The 15,577-nt window shown below is 35.0% G+C and overlaps 1 pseudogene; it reads left to right on the plus strand.

The window, feature by feature from the left end:
- LOC149577421 (DNA (cytosine-5)-methyltransferase DRM1 pseudogene) overlaps positions 1-14,185 on the plus strand; it is an 86,787-nt pseudogene extending 72,602 nt beyond the window's left edge.
- Positions 14,186-15,577: the final 1,392 nt, after the last annotated feature.

Genomic DNA, 15,577 nt, shown 5'->3' on the forward strand with positions numbered 1-15,577 from the left:
TTGCTTCAAAAGAATAACCACACAAAATGGAGTATATTTTTTGTATTTTCTATTTTAAAGATGAATGCAATCTAACAATGCAACTATATGAATTCCTAATTTAACCAAGGTGTTAGTAAAGAAAATAATGAAGATAGGCTGATAAGAAACCTAAGCAAATAACATGAAAATAAATCCTAACAGACATAAGCTATGAAAATAACACATCTACGAGTTAAGCCTTTGAAAAGATCAATAGATAACCAATGAAAATAGGAGCAATGCTTTCTTAATTCCATTGATGCAATCATCGATGGCAATTAATTAACCATAAGATGTTTCACTTTTCATAAAATCATAAAGCCATAAAGAGTGTGCTCAGGCAAGATGAAAAGTAATGCAAGAAAAATATGATGATCTCTTCTCGAACTAAGTATGCCAACAAAATTTGTAAACACATAGAAAAAACTAGAATTAAAAGATTGCACAACTAGAAATAACACAATAAAATTTTGGCTCAATTACATTCTATGAACATACATCCACAAAATATAATACACTTAGGCAAGAATCACTACACTCCAAATGTGAGCACCAAAAGCATATGTTATTGCAAAATAATTATGACCTTGATTACATAATACAATCCTAAAATTATAAGAAATCATCTCATCAATTTGTGTTGAGAATGAGAGATATCCATTTGCAATCATATGCTTCTAAGCTAATAAAATAAATCTATTTATGTACAAACTATCTATCTGACGAGTGCTAAGTAGGACTCCATCCATTTTTATATCATTAATTAGATGCATAATCCTTTACATATCATAAAATAAATAAATTAGGGGAAAATAAGAAAGAGAAAGCCTTTAGTTGATGTAGGAGTGACTAGAAGTGGCAAAAATAGAAGCTCCATCTTCACTAGGCATCCACAGGAGTTAAACTATCGTTAGAATGCATTTCAGATGCATGGAAAGCTCTAATTTTAGAACTAGAAGTTAACTGTCAGCACAACCCTGAGTTATTCAAAATCTTCTAGAACACTACTGAAAAAATGCACCAGTGCACTTGGAACACCTACACACATAGTGCAACAATGCAATAGAACACCTCAAAAGAAGGCTCCAAAAATTGAAAAATTTCACTAATTGTCAAAATTAAAATTTTGGCATCTAGGTTTTGTTCCCCTTTATACCAGAGCTATGTCTAGATAATTTCCCTTAAATTTCTTTATTATCTCAGTCACTTGAGCTGCATTTTGAAAATCTAAGGTGTTATATTTATCTTTCACTTTCTACCTATAGTTGCTTACTTCTATACGAGTTTCTACAAAATCCTCGAGTTTTACATCAAGCTCTAATAAAGCTTTTTCCATTGTGAATGCCTACCTAATATCTTCATGATTAGAAGCTTCTTCAAAAGTCTTTCAAGATTTCTCAACTACTACCTCTAGTAGTACTAGCTTCTCTCATGTATCATCCTCAAAAATGTCTAGACATGCATCGCTATAATGTTTCTCAGCTTTAAAAACTTTCTCTTGAGCTTGTTCTTTGAGCCTATGAATCTTCACATGTAATGTCTCCATTAATTTATTTCCATCCACAATATTCTCTATCTAATCATCCATTTTGTCTAATTCCTTAACTATATATACATCCATCAACATCTAATACCTTTGGCCTTTAATTGCATGTAATAGCTTCAAATCCTTTCCCTAGGTATCTACCTCATCCATCAGACAAAAATCTTGATTCAAAATGGCTACTAGCCTATCTGCATTATCTTTCATGATGTGTAACAAATTCAAATTTCCTTGTATAATCACTACACCTTTCTCTTGAAAACTTTCTCTCCACTATTGACAAGCTCTCAAAAATGGATCCAATTGGGTTGTACCCCTGTCTCTTCTCTAAAATTTTTTATTCAAAGTCTCCTCCCAATGCTCAAGGTTCAAGGGACCAACAACTTCTCAGATATCCCTTTAGGATTTCATTTTTCCTTTGAAGTGTTATTAGTTCTGCCCTATTCTACTCCAAACTCATGAATACCTCCTTCATTCTTGTTGTAACCATTAGTTTTTTAGTATGCAAGGTAGGCTTTCCAAGCATGAGCTCACTAATCTAATAATCTCATGGAGTCAATTCTCTAAGATTTGAATGCGAAGGAGGGATGACCATATGAACAAACAAGTCCTAGTTTTGATCACTCATAATGAAGGCTAATGCATGTGCATCTTTTGGAGGTGAATAAGGCTTCCTCAGGACTTCAATAAATTCCATCCTATCTTCCTCCTTTATAGTGAATTTCTTCTTTTTATTTCTTATTAGCTACTTTCTCAGCCACCTTGGGATACATTCTAATGGAGATTTTCTTTTTGAGGATGGAGTTTGTTCTACAATGCCCTTTTCCTTATCTCCCCTTTTTGGAGTCCTCATCTTTTGCAAGAGATCTGCACTAGGAGTCTTTGTATCTGTGGATCCCATAGTTCTCACATCTGTGTCTTGGGAAGTTTGCTGAGGTTGTTCACTTATCTACCCTTCTTCAAAACTTCCTTCATGGATACTTGTTCTAGCTCTTCCTCTTTTCCCATTTGGACTTTCTCTTCTTCATTTTTTGGAGGAAGGGGAGTAGCCAATCCTTCATCAACACAAAATGTGACTTGCACTTGGGATAATGGTGCGAAATCGAGCCCTTGTGATTTAGGTGGCATCTGACTCAACTCCTCCTATTGAGGTTTATTGGTTGGAGTATCCCTAATTTTGTCTCTAACCAACTTAGTAACTATGGGCATAAAGTAAAAATCTAGACATCTGAAAGACATCAGTGCCCTCCACATCCTGTTCATCTATCCAGAATTGCATCTCATCTTCTAATGTGGGAGTCTAAATGGGTTTCTCATGGATAGATGACGGTGTGATCATGGAGCTTCTTCTCCATTCCTCCTCTGTAGCTCTAGTTAGTCAAGTCCTCTAATTCAAAGGTAAATTATCCTCTTCATCCTCATCATCCTCTTCTTCTACCTCTCTCACAAGAGGTTTGGGGATTGATGGGAAAGGAATTACTTTCTTGATCACCTTTTGCCTCCTCTTTCTTCTATTTTTGGGCATGGAAGGGGAGGTGTGTACCTATTGTTGAGGTATTCTTTGGACTTCTATTTCATCTCCTCCTTGTCCTTGTTTGTCTGGTGGCACTTGAGGATTATCTTGGGCCTCTATGGATTTAACATTTTTTGACTCTTGTACATTCTATTTCCTAGTTTGCATAGGTGCCTAAATTTCTCCCTCTTCTGGTTCAGCTTCTTGAGGATAATTCCTCTTCCGTTTACCTTTACCTTTACCCTTTTGAGCTTGATAATATCCAACCAGTCGATCAAGTTGGTGTACCATTTCTGGTCTTATTGGTGACTGGGCTGTAAACGTAGGCACTATGACCTTTGCTCCTCTACCTTTAGCTAGACAAGCTCGAGCATGGAACATCACTTTCTCCATAATTGGATCAATTTTTAAATTTTTTTTTATCTAATCATTCATCAATTTGATGATGTACCTTTCCCTATGGTTAATGTCTAAGTTCTCTTCTTTATCAATCTTGAAATTCATGATAGGCCGGTCACCAATCTTATCCCCTTTGAACAATGGATTAAGCAACTCCTTCATGTCTTGTTGCACAATCTCCAATGGAATCTTTATCTTCAAAGCCTTATTTTCCATACACAAATACATCCTACAATAATCCCTTATGCAAACATTGTAGTCATTTGTTGCATTCATCTAGTGATCTTCATGCTGAAATGTTTTACTAGCTAAGTTGTGTACTCCCAATGTTGTCAAAATATGGCTGAGGAGAATTATACTTGTCCAAACAATACTAATCCCATTTACACTCAAAAGAAGGAATATCTTGCCTTTGGTCCACCTAGAAAGGTCCTATAGTCATAGGCCACATCCAACATGTTTTTTTCTACTTGCCAACTCTATCATATGCAGACAAGAGTTTTCAGGAGATCTCTAGGAGAATAAGTCTATCACTGGGATATCTAGGGAGCTTGTTAGGGTTGATAGTTGTACTTGGTACCCTCAAATAAGTAAATGTTTAGAACTAGATATAATAAGCTCCAACTAGTGATATCTATGTAGATGCCTCTTCTAATATTCTCTTCGCATAATCCCCTTCTATGAATTGGATTATTACGAATATGAAATCATTATTTACGATCCTATATTCTTTTCTTCGCTTTGAAAGTCTCTTCTTTGCAAGCTGAGGATATACAATATAAAGTTATGCATTTGCATCTTGCATGCTACCCCTCTTATAGAGCCCCAAATAATCCATTGCCCTCATGGCTAACAAGTACACCAAGTATGATGTCATATAAAATTTCTTGTTCTTCTTCACTACCACCAACTGCTCACCCAAATTCTCACTAAGAGTAGAAGCCCAATCAAGTGGCATCTCTACTTTCTTTATTGTCTCAATAAAATGCACCATTAAAATATTCAGGTTTCCAACTACCACAAACCCATAACTCTACTCAATAGTATGATTGAATATCCAATATATTCTTTTATGTATCCTCTTGTCATGTCTTCTTTTCCTACTTTCCTTCCTAGAGGAGTCTTCTCTATAAGGTATAAAGACTAGATGATCTTAGAAGCTTCATCAATATGTTCCCTATAACATCTCTTTGCTTGCTCATAGGTTAATCTAATGAATTGATCCGCCCTTGGGAGATGGAACACTTTTTCAATGTTCTTGGGTTGAAGATCAAGAATTATCTCTCTCATAATTCTCTTTACTACCCTTTCTTCAAGAAAAAAATGCTCTTAGTGTCATGATTAATTTTTAGGTCTATACTAATGTTGAGTGTGATGCTTCACTGACAAGCCCTGATCAAATTAATGTGGATATCATCTAAGACCTCTCAATTGGTTTGTTCCACAATTTTAGGAACTCACCCATATTTGTGTGACCTAAACTTGTGTCTTGAATCTTTGAGTACTCATCCTGAAATAGTGATTTTGTAGGAACACCCTAGAACTTGAATACTATTGGTTTTGGTGCCATTTTCTCAGCAAGAGAGGATGATGAAGATGCCATTGTATCTAAACAAAAGCATGTCCATTAGTTTGAGATCAAAAAAATGAAATAATGACCCCCTAAAATTGAATCACAAAAAAAACCTAAAATTGGACTACTCAAAAACACAAAGAAACTTGATTTAGACCATTTAAAATGCAAAAACAAAAAATTGGCACACCAGGTGCACCTGATGCTCCTTTTTTAGTAGAAAATTTTATTATGTGTTGTGCATCAACACACATCTTGAGGTGTGTTGATGTGCAACTTGTACTTAGACTTAGGTGTGAAGGGTTTGGAGATTTTAAGATGCATTGATGCACACCTTCATTAGGTTTTTCTTGTTTATTTGCAAAGTTTCTTAAGGTTTTTTAGTTGTGTGAAGAAGATAAGGTGTACATCAACACACCTCATGAGGTGTGCTGATGTGCACTTATTTTGTTTTTTTTAACCTTATTTGTTGTTATGTGAATGTAGATGAAGGCAGAGTGGAGAGGAAGGAAGCAAAATACTACACTTGCTGAGGTGTGGTGGTGTGGCATGGTGCTCTATAGGAGGAAGAATGAAAAGAATATGGTGAGGAGGAAGAGTAGGGGGGCTTAATAGGCCCCAACACCCCTGGTGTTGCATAGCTGCACAAGTGCACAGTTTCTCATCACCAATGCATGATGCCCTCTCTTCAAGCTCTTTGGCACACTAGCACACCTAGGGTAGTGCAACCCTTTTATTTTGTAAACTAACTTATCTCATCTAATTTTTTTAATTTTTAAGGTCTAGGCTTTCGAGTTGGGACCCAGTCTTTGACCAGAAGAAGTAGATAAAAACCCTAAAAGACTCAGACTCTAGACTAGGGATCTAGAAAGCCAAAAACTATAGTTTGGTGTCCTCATTTCTAATTGAAATGGGGTGTGCATTATGGAACCACAAAAAATAGCCCTAATAAAAGGAAGAAATGAAAAAGGCATTTCTTCATCAGCAAACATTCCTCTAAGGTGTGTCAAACACTAATTGAATCCCAAATTCTCCAACCATATTTCAAGTCACTTTATAGTCAAGACCTCAGGATCCCAAATCTCCAAGTTCATTGTGTGTCTAGTGTATTTTTTTCATTTCAAATCTTAGAATGTAGTTGATTAAAAGCTTTCAACAACTTTAAAACAATCTTTCAACCTCTTATGGTCCATTCATCGAGAATCTTCATAAAAGTTGGTTATCAATCATTTATCTAACTAGATGAGAGAATCAGTTATCAACCTTTGTGCTATTGATAGTAGCATAAAATTATAAGAGGCTCCTAAATCAATTAGGAAATTATGAAGATTCTTCCCATATATCCTAATGTTGAGTAGAAATAGGGGCACCTCAACATTGTCTTTAAAAATAGTTGGCATTGCCTCTGGAGCATTGACTTGTTGAGATATTATCTTTTGAGAAACAATATTCATATTATGGGGTGCCTTTTTATGATCAAGAATCTTCATCAGTGCTTCTCATTGACAGGTATAGTTTTACAACATGTCAAACATGGACACGTTGGCTTTTGTATGTTTCAAATCTTCCACCACATTATACTTTTTAGTAGACCAAGCTAGGTTTTTCAAGATTGTCGGCACATTTCATTGATTCTGATCTTTTTTTCCTCCATAGGGTGGATTGATTGGTACCAAATTGTTAATTGCTCTTGGATTGGGAGGAGTTGGTTGTAATCCTAGTGGAATTCCATCTATCATAGGTTCTTTCTAACTTCAAAAATTGTATGTATTTTGATTATCATTGCAAAAGGTAAACATCTCTTCTAGCTAAATGTCTAGTTCCTAGCTGAATTAGAAAGAGAATTCTTCATTGGCTGGTTGCTCCACCTGTGTGTTATGTGTAGAATCATAAGAGTCTAGTAGCATAGTGTTAAATTGTATAGGAGAGACATTGTCATTTGCATGTGAATTCTGAGTTATGTCTTAATTTCCATTATAGTACAAACCATCATTATTGGATGAGTTTTGACCATCGTTGTATTGATTAATACCTTAAGTGAGTTAGCTCATTATTCATTTGAGACATGGTCTTCTTCATTTGACCAAACTTAGAGGAAAAGTTATTGTCTGCCTCAGCAAAAGCTACTACCTTTTATTCAAAGAAAACAACTTTTGGAGGTTCATATCTTGGCTATGTTAAAGCAAGGTTTTGTAGAGAAAGTTCCTGCTTAATGGGACTAGATTCATAGGTATGAATTGGCTAGGCATCATTGGTTCTTTGATAGGATATGTTGGCATCATAGTAATTGTTTGAGCTGGAAGTATCAATCCTCCTCCATTAGAATTGGCTTGCTTAGTGAAGCTAATTGCTTCTGCAAAGACTTTTTCCAATGTGTCAATATTTTTTGCAAGAAGTTTTCTTAGATAAATAGTTGTAAGATGGTCCATAGCATTCAAATAAATCTACATAGTAGCTTCAACTGGTATAGTATATGGAATTTCCAACTTGTAGTATGTGATGTGAAAATTATGGTTGAAGTGTGAAACCATCTCAGGTAGGTCCTTTTTTGATTGATATGAATTGTTGATGTATCACAATTGGATTGATGAATGTTTTGAATTGTTCCAAGAATAATTTTTTGAAAGTAGCCAAGTCTCCAATACATCTAGGTGGTAAATTAACATAACAATAAAAGGAAACTTCCCCAAAGAGTAAGGAAATAAGTGAAGAACTAGATTCTCATTAGCAATGTACTTTCAGTTGTAAATTTTCTTGAATACGTTGAGGTGATCTTCAACAATTTGTGTTTCTTTGTAGACGAACCTTGGGCAAAATATCTCAAGATTCTTAGGAATATCATTGAGTACACCTATTAAGTTAATTGGTGAGTCTACAACATTTTTAAAAATGGCCATTGGAGGATTTGGTGGAACATTTGGTGGTTTTTGTGGAGGTGGAATTGAACAAGATGACAAAATGTTGAATGGAAGTGGTAGAATTTAGGGGATTCCTTTGTCATTGCAAGGCTTGCAGAAATGGCTAAGCTTGAGGGGCTCATGTGTACTTGGTGAAGATCTTAAAGCTTGCTAAAATAGGGATGATGGATCAAAATCCTCCAATTTGTATCAATTTTGGAAAAAGTGAAACTCTATAGAAGTACACATTCTCACAAACAAGGCACATCTATGCACCTAGCACACCTACACAACTATAACCCTCCAAATCTCAAAAACTTGAAATTTTTTTTGAACTTCTAAAAAAGTGTAGAATTTTGAAGTTTGCAAATTTTTTATTCTATTCTGAAAGTCAAGAGGCCCTCCTTCTAGTGTCACTTATATTGGGCTTTCATTTTGCACAATGCTTAACGATAGGAATCCTTTTGATCTCCTCTCTTGAAAAGCTAATCTGAGGATCAACTCCAAGGTTCTAGGTGATCTTGTGACCTATTGGATTCCACTTAGTTGAAGATAAATGTGAATTTTCATAAGGAGGCCTTTGCTGGTTCTGAAATGATTTAGATAATATGTATGATTTGCTTGCTACTTTAAAAGAATAACCACACAAAATGGAGTATATTTTTTGTATTTTCTATTTTAAAGATGAATACAATCTAACAATGCAACTATATTAATTCCTAATTTAACCAAGGGTTTATTAAAGCAAATAACAAAGATAAGATGACAAGAAACCTAAGAAAATAACATGAAAATAAATCCTAATAGACATAAACTATGGAAACAACATGTCTATGAATTAATCTTTTGAAAAGATCGGTAGATAACTAATGAAAATAGGAGCAATGCTTCTTTAATTCCACTAATGAAATCATCAATGGGAATTCAATAACTATAAGATGTTTCACTTTTCATCAAATTACAAGGCCATGGAGAGTGCGGTCAGGTGAGATGAAAAGCTATGCAAGAACAATATGATGATCTCTTCTTGAACTAAGTATGTCAATAGAATTTGTAAACATGTAGCAAACACTAGAATTAAAAGATCACACAACCAAAAATAACACAATAAAATTTTGGCTCAATTACGTTCCATGAACATACATCCACAAAATATAACACACTTAGGCAAGAATCACTACACACCAAATGCAAGCACCAAAAGCATATATTCTTGCAAAATAATGGCAGCCTTGATTACATATTATAATCCTAAATTTATAAGAAATCATCTCCTCAATTTGTACTCAGATTTATAGATATCCATTTTCAATCATATGCTTCTAAGCTAATAAAATAAATCTATTTATGTACAAACTATATATGTAACTGGTGCTAAGTAGGACTCCATCCATTTTTATATCATTAATTCGATGCATGAGCCTTTACATGTCATAAAAAAAAGAAAGCATGAGAAAATAAGAAAGAGAAAGCCTTTAGTTGATGTAGGAGTGACTAGAAGTGGTAAAAATAGAAGCTCCATCTTCACTAGGCATCCTTAGGAGTTAAACTACCATTAGAGTGTGTTTCTGATGCATGGAAAGCTCTAATTTTAGAACTGGCAGTTAACTATTGGTGCACCTCTAGGTTTTTCAAAATATTCTAGAATACTACTTTAAAAAATTCACTTGCGCACTAGCACACCTGCACACCTAGCGTAGCAGTGCACCTCAGAAGTGGGCTCCAAAAATTGGAAAATTTCACTAAATGTCAAAATTGAAATTCTGGCATTTGGGTTTTGTTCCCCTTTTTACAGGAGCTATGTTAGGATATTTCCCTTGAATTTCTTAATTATCTCAATGACTTGAGCCATGTTTGGAAAATCTAAGGCATTATATTTAACTTTCATTTTCTGCCTATAGTTGCCCACTTATATATTAGTTTTTACAAAATCTCTAAGTTTTAAATCAATCTCTAATAAAGCTTCTTCCGTTCTAAATGCCTGCCTAATATCTTCATCATTAGAAGCTTCTTGAAAAGTATTTCAAAATTTATCAACTACTACCTCTACTAGTACTAGCTTCTCTCATGTATCATCCTCAAAAATGTCCAAATACGCATCACTGTAATGTTTCTCAACTTCAAACATTTTCTCTTGGGCTTGGTCCTTGAGCCTATGAATTTTCACATGTAATGTCTCTATTACTTTATTGCCATCCAAAATATTCTCTATCCAATCATTTATTTTCTCTAATTCCTCAGCTGTATATACATCTATCAACATCTGATAACTTTGGCCTTTAATTTCCTATAATGCCTACAAATCCTTGCCCCAGGTATGTACTTCATCCATCAGAACAAAATCTTGATTCAAAATGGCTACTAGCCTATCTACATTATCTTTAATGATGTGTAATAGCTTCATATTTCCTTGTATAATCCATACACCTTTCTCCTCAAAACTTTCTCTCCATTGTTGACAAGCTCTCAAAAATTGATCCAATTTGATTGTACCCCTACGTCTTCTATCAATTTTTGTATTCAAAGTCTCCTTTGGATGCTCATGGTCCAAGGGACCAACAAATTTTCTCAGATATCCCTTTAGGATTTCATTTTTCCTCCAAAGTGTTATTAGTTCTGCCCCATCCTACTCCAAGCTCCTAAATACCCCCTTCATTCTTATTGTAACCATTAGTTTTGCAGTATCCAAGGTAGGCTTTCCAAGCATGACCTCTCTGATCTAATAATCTAAAAATTCAATTCTTCAAAATTCGAATGTAGAGGAGGGATAGCCACATGAGAAAATAAGTCATGGTTTTGATCACTCACACTAAAGGCTAATGCATGTGCATCTTTTGGAGGTGAATTAGGCTTCCTCAAGACTTCAATCAATTCCATCCTATCTTCTTCCTCTATAGTGTATTGCTTCTTTTTATTTCTTATTAGCTATTTTCTCAGCCACCTTGGGATACGTTCTAATGGAGATATTCATTTTGAGGATGAAGGAGTCTATTCTACAATGCCCTTTCCCTTATCTCCCCTTTCTAGAGTCCTCTTCTTTTGCAAGAGATCTACACTGGGAGTCTCTATATCTATGGAGCCCATAGTTCTCACCTCTATTTATTGGGAATTTTGCTAAGGTTTTTCACTTATCTACCCTTCTTCTGACACTTCCTCAATGGATACTTGTTTTGGCTCTTTGTCTTGTCCCATTTGGACTTTCTGTTCTTCATTGTTTGGAAGAAGATGAGTAGCTGATTCCTTATCAACACAAAATGTGACTTGCACTTAGGATGATGTTGTTACCTTGGGCCCTTGTGATTCGGGCAGCATCTGACTTCAGTCCTCCTATTGAGTTTGATTGGTTAGAGTATCCCTAATTTTTTCTTTGACCAACTCATTACCCATGAGCATAAAGTCAAAATCTTACATCTGAAAGACATCAGTGTCCTCTATATCCTACTCATCTATCCACTGTTGCATCTCATCTTCTGATGTGGTAGTCTAGATGGGTTGCTCAGGGATAGATGGTGGTGTGATCATGGAGCTTCTTCTCCATTCCTCCTCTTGGGCTTGCTAATTCAAAGGTAAAATATCCTCTTCATTCTCATCATCCTCTTCTTCTACCTCTTCCAGAATAGGTTTGGAGATTTATGGGAAAGGAATTACTTTTTTTATCACCTTTTGCCTCCTCTTTATCAAAGTCTTAATCTTTCTTCTATTTTTGGGTGTGGAAGTGAAGGCTTGTACCTACTACTGAGGTATTTCTTGGAATTCCATTTCATCTCCTCCTTTTCCTTATTTAGCTGGTGGCACTTGAGTATTATCTTTGGCCTCTATGGCTTCAACATTTTCTAACTCTTGTACATTCTCTAGCATAGCTACCTGAATTTCTCCCTCTTCTAGTTTGAGGAGAATTCCTCTTGCTTTTTCTTTTACTTGTACCCTTTTGAGCCCAATAATATCCAACTAGTCTATCAATTTGGTGCACCATTTTTGGTCTTATTGGTGACTGGGTTGTAAACGTAGGCATTATGACCTTTGCTCCTCTACCTTTAGTTGGACAAGCTTGAGCATGGAAGATCACTGTCTCTACAATTGGATCAAGTTTGAAAGGCCTTTTTGATCCAATTATTCCTCAATTTGGTGACATGACTTTCCCTATGGTTAATTTTTGAGTTCTCTTCTTTGTTGATCTTGACATTCACGATAGGTTAGTCACCAATCTTATCCCTATTTAACAATAGATCAAGAAACTCCTCTATGTCTTGTTGCATAATCTTCAATGGAATCTTTATCTTCAAAGTTTTTTCTTCTAGATACAAATTCATTGTACAATAATCCCTTATGTAGACATCATAGTCATTTGTCTTATTCATCCAGTGATCTTCAAGGGCATCTTCATGCTGAAATGTTTTATCAGCTAACTATTGTACTCTTCCAATGTTTTCAAAATATGGCTGAGGAGAATTATACTCATCCAATGGATACTAACCCCATTCACACTCAAAAGAAGGAATATCTTGCCTTTGATCCACTTGGAAAGGTCCTATAGTCATATGCCACATCCAAAATGTTTTGTGCTACTTTCTAACTCTATCATATGCAAAAAATAGTTTTTGGGAGATCTCTAGGAGAATAAGTCTATCACTTGGATACCTAGGGAGCTTTTTAAGGTTAATAGTGGTACCCGCTACCCTCAAATATGTAAATGTTCAAAATTAGATATAATAAGCTTCAACTAGTGATATCCGTGCAACTTCCTCTTCTAATATTCTCTTCACATAATCTCCTTCTATGAACTGGATTACTATGAATATGAAAGCATCATTTACAATCCTATATTCTTTTCTTTTCTCTAAAAGCCTCTTCTTTACTAGTTGAGGATATACAATATAAGACCACGCATTTGCATCCTACATGCTACCCCTCTTATAGAGCCCTGGATGATGTATTGCCCTCATGGATAACAAGTACACCAAGTATGATGTCATGTAAAATTTCCTACTATTCTTCACCACCAACAGCTACTCACCCAAATTCTCACTAAGAGTAGAAGCCCAATCAAGTGGCATCTCTGCTTTATTTATTATCTCAATAAAATGAACTGTAAAAAATTTCAAGTGTCTAGCTGCCAACAAACCCATAATACTATTCAAGAGTATGATTGAATATCCAATATCTTCCTTCATGTATTCTCTTTTCATATCTACTTTTCCTACTTTCTTTCCTAGAGGAGTCTTCTCTATAAGGTATGAAGACTAGATGATCTAAGAAGCTTCATCAATATGTTCCCTATACCATCTATCTACTTGCTCATAGATTAATTTAATGAATTGATCCATCCTTGGGAGATGGAACACTTTTTCAATGTTCTTGGATCAAAGATTGAGAATGATCTCTCCCATAATGTTCTTGACTACCCTTTCTTTAGGAAAAAAATGCTTTGTGAGTGTCATGATTGATTCTGAGGACTGTACTAACACTGGGTGTATTGTTGCACTAACAAACCCTAATTAGATCAATATAGATATCATCTCAAAGCATTCAGTTGGTTTTTTGCATAGTTTAAGGAACTCTCCCAAATTTGTATGACCTAAATTTGTGTCTCGAATCTTTGAGTACTCATTCTAAAACTATGATTTTGTAGGAACACCCTAGAACTTGAATACTACTGGTTTTGGTGCCATTTTCTTAACAAGGGAGGATGATGAAGAAACCATTGTATCTACACAAAATCATGTCTATTAGTTCAAGATTGAAAAACAAATTAATGATCTCCTAAAACTAACTTGAACAAAAACCCTAAAATTGGATTGCTCAAAAACACAAAGAAACTTGATTTAAACCCTTTAAAATGCAAAAACAAAAAATTGGTCCACCAAGTGTGCTTGATGCACCTTTTTTTATATAAGAAAATTTTATTATGTGTTGTGCATTAGTGCACCTCATGAGGTGCGCTAATGTGCAACTCATACTTAGACTTAGGTGCAATGGGTCTAGAGTTTTTAAGGTGTGCATCAGTGCACCTAGTTAGGTGCACTAATGCGCACCTTAATTAGATTTTGTTTGCTCATATTTTAAGTTTCTTAAGTTTTTTTAGTTGTGTGAAGAAGATAAGGTGCACATCAATGTACCTCATAAGGTGTGTTGATGTGCACCTTATTTTGTGTTTTTTAACCTTATTTTTTCTTTTGTGAATGTAGGTGAAGGCGAAGTGGGGAGGAAGGAAGTGGAATACCACACCTACTAAGGTGTGATGGTGTAACACCGTGCTCTACAGGAGGAAGAATGAAAAGAAGATGGTGAGGAGAAAGGTAGGGGGGCTTTGTAGGCCCCAACACCCCTGGTGCTATGCAGGTGCACAGCTACGCATCATCGATGCATGATGCCCCTTCTTCAAGCACTTGGGCACACTATTGTACCTAAGGAGGTGCGATGGTGTGCCCCTTTTGTTTTGCAAACTGACTTATCTCTTCTAATATTTTTTTATTTTTGAGGTCTAGGCTTTTGAGTTGGGACCCAGTCTTTGACTAGAAGAAGTAGATAAAAACCCTAAAAGACTCAAACCCCAAACTAGGGATCTAGAAAGCCAAAGACTAAAGTAGGGGGTCCCCATTTCTAATCAAAATGGGGTGTGTGTTGTGGAACCACAACATGTTTCTACATTTAAATTAGGACCGGTGTTAGATGCATTTCGTGATAGTTTCTTTCTTATGATAAGGCATGTTTAATATCTATACATGGTTTAAATAGAAATTTCTATTAGCTTGTAGTTACCATTGAAAATATTTATAAGTAGGATGAGTTAAGGTTATCATTTATGACAACATATATCTCAAGATGAGATGGAAGAATGTATAGGTGAAGACCCTATAGTCAGAGATAGAAAATTGTCTAACTATTAAATAGTTTCACTAGCAATACAAAGACATATTTTGATAATGTATAGTTTATAGAGATATTTTGCATGTGCACACTTAATAACATGTAGTAAAAAAAATCCAAATGACATGGCTAAGTGTATAGTTTGATATAGTCGTTATAGCATCAAATATATTACATTTACTAGTAAAGGCAATGAACATAGAAAAATAGAGCACAACACTAAAAAATGAATAACAGGTTAAGGAATTATTTAGGGAAAAAAATCTATATATTAACCCTAAGTTAGCATGATTGAATTTTTTTATTTAGCCAAATGTGTGAAAGTATTAAGGCTGACTGGACAAAGTTTTGTAAAAAGGAAAGGTATATCTATGAAATCATAAGTTGTGAAGTAGTGTGAAAGTATGAAAACTATGTATATGATATGTGAACATATGTGAAGGCTATGTGATGTGAATTCTAATGAAAGATAAGAGATATGTAAAATACAATAGTCATCAGTAAAGAAGTTTTTATATTTATCTCTTTTGTATAAAGGCACTATATTGTATAATGCATGTTAGGATAGAGGGCTCTTCTTTCATTCTTTTTTAATTGTATTACAAAATCCTAATAGAGTTGAAGTAAATCCTAAAAGGGTTGAGGCTTTTAGCAAGGCCTAGTCCTCTAACAAGGACTAAGACACTATATGTATTTCATAGACTCCTAATAGGTCAATATCCTTGTAATACCCCAAAATTGGCTCATTGCCATGATACCAATTC

This window comes from Cupressus sempervirens, chromosome 1 (genome assembly GCF_028749045.1).
Source record: "Cupressus sempervirens isolate cs-2001-9-10 chromosome 1, ASM2874904v1, whole genome shotgun sequence".
Classification (NCBI taxonomy): domain Eukaryota; kingdom Viridiplantae; phylum Streptophyta; class Pinopsida; order Cupressales; family Cupressaceae; genus Cupressus; species Cupressus sempervirens.